The sequence below is a fragment of the Phaethon lepturus genome, unplaced genomic scaffold (assembly GCF_000687285.1).
Source record: "Phaethon lepturus isolate BGI_N335 unplaced genomic scaffold, ASM68728v1 scaffold20323, whole genome shotgun sequence".
In the NCBI taxonomy this organism is placed as follows: Eukaryota; Metazoa; Chordata; class Aves; order Phaethontiformes; family Phaethontidae; genus Phaethon; species Phaethon lepturus.
The window spans coordinates 39,754-46,620 of NW_010530123.1; the positions used below are offsets into that span (position 1 = coordinate 39,754).

General features: G+C 35.6%; 1 long non-coding RNA gene across 1 annotated transcript; it reads right to left on the reverse strand.

Moving 5' to 3' along the window:
• Positions 1 to 475: 475 nt before the first annotated feature.
• Positions 476 to 6,570, reverse strand: LOC104618555. Its single transcript, XR_738007.1, has 3 exons — positions 6,496 to 6,570; positions 3,790 to 3,861; positions 476 to 1,026 (listed from the first exon to the last, which is right to left on the reverse strand). It is a non-coding gene; the product is annotated as an uncharacterized LOC104618555 (long non-coding RNA).
• Positions 6,571 to 6,867: the final 297 nt, after the last annotated feature.

Sequence of the window (6,867 nt, forward strand, 5' to 3'; positions counted from 1 at the left end):
TTATAGTTATTTAGGGTGAATCCACTGACACATGATATGGGTAATTATTATTGATTAAACACAAAGCACTTAGGTACAGTAAAATATGTGGTTTTTGCCTAAGACTATAGTTAATCAGCAAGCATGATCAAATTCACTCATAATGCCAGCTCAGTTTAGTTTAACCAAGTTACATTGACACAAGTATAAGTGTGTATTTATTAACATTTCAGTGTTCAACTCAGGAAGACAATTACGTTAGTGAATACGTTTGCAGTATCTACACAAATATTGCTGGTATAAACCATTTTTATAGATCTATAAATTTCAAAAAGTTTATGGGTGAAAATACAGAGCAAGTCAGAGGCACACTATTCTGAAAATAAAGAAAACAAACAAATTAAAACTCCTGCCCTAGTAGCAGTACGGAAAAACTCCAGGTTCACATGGTGAATTACCCAGGAATAATGAAATCCTTAATGGATATATTGTATATATTTTCTAAAAAAACTGAAGTCAATTGACGTAAGTCAAACCTCTTCATTCACCGTTTTATCATTATTAAGTTTGTCAACATCAGTAAAGACTAACTATTGAAAAATTCAATCATTTCAATGTACTTACAGCTGAATTTTCTCATCATGTGACCAACTATCCACAAAGCCTCAGTGCCATTAAGAAGTTTTGAGGAATATATTATATGGTACTGCCAAAAAAACATAATTAAAAGAATGCATGTAAATGATACTAATTTTCTAATTTGAAATGTTTTATGGTTATTTCATGTCTAAAGTACATTTGGGGGAAAAGCAGGACTTACATTATCCCAAAAGGCAGGTTCCAGCACAATCAATGATACACTGACAGAATTCACAGTAAGGAGTCACAGTAGGGTCCTGATCTTGCAACTGAACTTTCACAAAAAGAACCCTGCACTATTGCGGAATCTCCTTAATTTGAATAGGGCCCTACCCACACATAATCAATTACAGAGTCCGCCTATGTGGGAGTAACAACAGTGAGAACAGGACCTGTTCCTCCACAGACCTGCAAAAATATTGGGATAAAAATAAAATAAAATTAGTAACATGCAGCAAAACCTACTGATAGCCTGTTCTATTACAGCATTTATCACATAATAAAGGAGATCCATACACCTTTAAGTTCCTTATTATTTATAGGAATTTTTAGCTTTTAAAATTCTTTGAAGAATGTTGGCTTAAAATTGCTTATGGATTTTACACGTAGTGACAGCACTGTAAGGAAGCTTTTATTGATATGTGTTTGAAATACACACTTTTAACTATTATTTTCTAAAAATTAATTATTCTAGTTTCTTTGGTCTGTGATGCAAGTCGCCTTTTAGTGCTTAAGCCTTCTTAAAATCTGTCCCACAACACCCATCTTGGGGACACAGCACAGGCCTGCGAAATTACTGATGTCTTCATGATCATGAAAGTATCAGACCACATATAGCAGCATCCAAGACCAAGGTCTTTGAAAATACATGACAAAAATTAGTTTAGTATTAGTCGGTTTTAGACTAAAAAGGGTCAGCCTTTTAAAAAAAAAAAACTTATTAAAATCAACTATAATTAATTATTTGCAAAGTTTAAACTCTTAGTGAACACCATTTAAAACACAGGAAGCACACAACATAATGTTAAACAAGAATATACCACCACTTTGCTGTTCACACAAAACTTAATATTCATGATTTGACCTTACTGTTATTAAAAACACATATATGTTGATCTTTAAAAGGAAAATATTATAAGTTACAATGTTTTTATATACTATAAGCCATTTAAAAATGGGTTAGCCATAGGTTCCATGAAATAATATTTAAGTGGTGACACTATGCAAGAGTACTGGTGATAAAAGTTAAAAACAACCACAAGATCCTAGAAAAATGCAGAATTTCTTTCAATTTCAATTCAAATCATTCCTTTAATACAGATAGCACTAGGGAAACAACAGTATTTTTCTTAAAAAAAAGCTGGGATCAAAGGAAAGGATTTGAGAATCAAATCAAAAACCAGAAGAACCATAAGTTCCATACAAATGGATCAGCCATCTTTTTTTTTTTTTTATAAGACGACCAGTTGTACTATTACTGTCTTTGATTTCATGAAATGAAAGACATAAAAATAAGCAGAAAAAGGAGAAGAGTATCACAGTTTTTCATTCCTTGCTGCCAGGCTGATAGTTTTCAACTGGGCAGGAGGACAAACAAAAAATTTAAAATACAAATTTCAAGACAGTTGTCTTATGATATTGAATTGGAAGTGTTTCTCATGTTACTGCTTTTAAATTTCATGTTTCATATGCATGACTCTTAGGCTTCTGTTATTCTGAGAAATTCAACTGTTTGTAAAGAACAGTGCTACAGTGCTAAGTTCTGTTTAAAAAGTGTTGTAAGACACCCTGACCCCTGTCTAACAGTACACAGAAAATTTAAAAGTATCAGACATCTGCCAAGTTAGTGCTGCCTACCTGAGCCAGCAAACTGAGTGAACCAGTACCGCTGGCAAGTGTAATCTGCTCATTTCTCACTGACTGAGAAGAATGGACAGACTGTACCTTTCAGGACAATCGTGGTGCCTGTAATCATGCTGCTACAGATTCAGCATTTCCGAAGTTGCAATGCAGCGTCATAACTCGATGCAGCCAGATCCTAATACTCTTTTCTGTCCCTGTGCCTAGCTCCACATCTTTCTTCACAAAGGAAGTTAACTGGAATACAATGCATGTTTCCTGCATGGCTCCAAGAGTGTAGGTTGTAGGATGGGTCAGGGACACATAGCTGCAGTCTAAATTACAGTCAGTTTCTGGGGAGAGCTGAAAACACAGTTCTACAGTTTTGACAGCCTAAGGAATAGCTCAGAGCTGACATCCAGTCAAAGAAATGAAATATTGAAGCTGTCCCGACAGTTCCCTTCTCCGACGTGGACAGGAAAAACATGCACCTAATCCAGGTATAGAAACTACCATAAAATGGAATGATTCACAAGTGGTTTGGGAGACTAGAAGGCCCTGGCCAATTTTTTTCATGACTAGCAGAAGTAATGAAGTCTAGTTACCTATCAGCGTGCTTGTACGTGCCACCAACACACTTGTGCAGTAATCCCAGGCTGACACTACCCTGGCTAGTTTCCTATTCCCCTCTAAACAGATTTCCCTAAATTCCTGCAGAAAACACCAGCTTCTGACTTCTAGAAGAAGAGGCAACTCACATTGTGGCAAGGTTTGAGCTGCACATGCATTGACTGGCAGACCAACCAAGCATGCTGATCTGCAAGTCAACAGGTTGTACAGAACAGAAAATTTCTGAGTCCATGCTGCAGCTTTTTCTACCCTGGGGGCATTGATTTGAGTCCTTTTTCTACTTCCAGCTGCTAGGTTTCATTCAAATTGTAGAAACATGACTTTGTGACCTCTCTCTCTGTATCAAATGCAGCTGAAATTAAGTGGTGGATTCAAAAGTTATTAGGAGACAACACAATCCTATATATCTTTTTTTGGTCCAGAAGCTGGGCATGAAAATACTGTAGCATAATCACTGTGAAAGTAACTAACGAATTTTATGTCACTTATTGTTTTCATTCAGGAGTTACACCACAAACTCAGCTATAACAGAACACAGATTTTTACATGGCGATAGCATAAATGAATCTAGAGAATGTAGAGACTGTTTCAGTAAAACTGGCTTTGTTTTGCCACTGTGAACAGGGCCCTAGATATATGCCACTTCATAAAGGTGAAAATTTAACAGAAATAAAATGTTATATATATATCTCTTGAACTTACCAAAACTGCAAGTTGACTGCCCTTCGTGGATATCCTTGCTTTTCTTCCAATTCCATGCTGTGTCTCCTAAGGCTTAAGAAAAGTTCAGTGATACATAGCTCACTAAAAGAACAGTGACATTAAGTCTAATGAACCTATTCAGTATATCTGGACTTTTCTCTTGTGGGGTTTTTGTTTGGGTTTTTTTTTTTTAGAATAAGCATAGTGATTTTTAAAGAATCACCTTAAAATCCTGATCCTACTGCCTGGATTCAGATCCTGAAATCCCAATTTAGGCAATAATTTTTAATAATATGCAAGTTCCAGTTCCCTTTTTTAATAAATGGCATCCACAGTGCTCTGCTTACCCTTTCTATTGCTCTAGCACTACATTTTGACTCGTGTGTTTCTCACCAAAAAGACATAGTTGAAACCAGAGGGGTTTTTTTGTTGTTGGATTCCAGGAACTGATAAAAGATGGAAAGAAACCGACAAAGTGTAATGACCTCTCCAAAACTTCAGTAAAAAGAAGAGACAAAGAATAGTCAGTGTGGAAAAGTTAACAGAAAACTGGACATTACAGGAAGGTTAGCAGAAAACAATGGGTATAAGAAGAGTCAGGGAAGTGAAAGTGATTTAACCAAAAAGGGGATGGAATAAAGGAAACAAAATTATCTTCTTAGCCGAGCAATGAGAATGGGATTTTCAAAACTGTTTGACATTGGCCTATCTCTTCTTCTACTGAAGTTAAAGAATTACACCAGTTCAGAAAATGCTTTAGGAAAACCTGTAAGCCACTTAACTTGAACCATTTAACTTTAAGCATGTGGAATATCTTAAGCATGTGGAATATCTAAACACTGTTTAGCTAAACAACTAAACAAGTGCTTAAATTTGAAAACAAATTTAAATCATCTCGTAATCATTCACGATGTCCGTAGTATCAAGCATGCATTCACACCTGAGTCCCAACTCCTTATCCTGATAACATACAGATTCACACTTTGGCACTAGCCTGGATCCAGCCCATTGGTTATCAGATAGGCAAAGTCAAGTACAAGACACAAGGGACTAATGTGGATTCACACTCTTCTCTCAAAAGCCATACTCATGCAAGTGTTGTGACTTAAGTACAAGATTAATTGTCTGATGAAGCAGAATATAAATAATTAAGTGCGTAAAGTTAATTCAAGAATCAGGTCCCAAAAAGAAAGCTAAAGAAAAAGCGGCTGAGAAAATAAAAAGAAACAGATTGTTGAATCTGTATTAAAAATAAATGACCTCTGGGTTATATCTGCCTGAAAAATACTGCTTCTTTCTGGCTTAAGTATTAAAACTTATTTTTACTACACTAAATGGTAAATAACCCTGGCAAAGGTTAAATTAGTTCAGTGGTCGATAACAGTACTAAAGTAATTCTTAACACAGGGTGTAGTTCAGCTATTGGTATAAAGGGCTCACCATCTCTCCTGCCTATTTAAACACACTTGCACATCCAAACCCAGTTTGGCAAACAGCTAGGAGAGGGTTAATATCCAGTATTCCAATCTCTATGGTAACAACCATATGGTAACAACCATAGAGATAGGAGAAAATGTGGAAATCATAAGCCGTTAGTAGGGTTCTGTCCCTTTTACTCCTTACTTTACAATACAGTTCCTAAAGGAAAACAGAAACTGAGACACTTTTTGAGATCAAAAAGTGAACCAAAAAAGGTCTGGTGCATCTCTCAGCATCCTGCAAACTTCTGATTATTGTGATCTGTCTCCTGAACTATGGAACATTCTGTGTACCATTATTTTAAGCTGTAATCTATCTAAATGACCAGGAAGCCAATATCAATGCTCAACAACTATATTCTTACACACATACACCCCTGCTACCAATATTCCATCCTTTATCTATAGCTGTAAAAAAGGAAACTCCCTGTTTTTAAGATGTATGATTAATAAATCCATACATATAAGAATCATTACTTAATGAAGGTAGGGTGCTAGAGTAAGATTAAAGACCTGATTAAGGCAGTGAGTCAGAGATACAATAGTTCCTCTATAGATTCAGTGACCTTTTCATAAAATGGTTAAATAAAATAATGTTTTGCTCTTCTCAGGAGAATTATGGCATTACTAAAATTTTATAAATGTTTTGAAGCTCAGATTTCAAAATTTACCAGAAACTGGGAAACTAGAGAAGCAAATGAACAACTTACATCAAGCTCTCTTAAAAGAAATAAAATGAACAGCATAAAAGCAAACAAATTAGTACTAGCTAAAGCATTTCTAGATCCCTCACTCCTGCATTCATTTCAGTAGCATTTCATTTAAATGCAGGCATACATATCTGCAAAGTTTAAGCTTCAATCTTTCCAACATTTCCATATATCTGAACTTCTCTCAGTAGTGACACTGATAGATACTCACGTGAACAAGCACATGCACAGGACTAAGGCTAAAGCAAGTAATAAAGAAATTAGCTAATGAATTCAGTGTATCACTAACAATTATTTTTGAAAAGTCAAGGACAGCTAAGAAGATAGCAAAGCTTGAGAAATTAACAGCTGAAAAACTGGGGGAAGGGGAGAAATTAGAATATGGCCCCAGCAAATTACTCTGCAAAAAAATTTAACTTTAGTACTTATCAGATAACAGAATCAATGCTAGGAAGAAAAAAATAATAGAGCATCCCCTCAATAGCTTAATAGTCACGACAACCACCCTATTTTCTCACCATTTCAGGAGTCCTCTTCAGTCCAAGGCTGAAGTTCATGGGTGCTGTGGAGAAGATCACTTGGAAACTGCTCTGCTGTAATTAATCCATGAATATAGAATGGGCTTCAGTTTTCACAGATACCAAGCCAGCGCTTTTCATAACCATTAAATCCACAAAAATATTAAAATATTTAGAAGTTACAGTTAGGCCATTTTAGCAAAACTTTACCACAGAACCTAACTTTAACAACAAATCTTTCTTAAATCCCCACGGATGTGTTCATTATTATGAAGGCCTATGGCTACGTGAGAGTCAATACTATAAGATCTGAATGAAATGTAGTAAATCCAACCTTTTGACTATACCATTAGTCTTTATGCTACGTTGAGC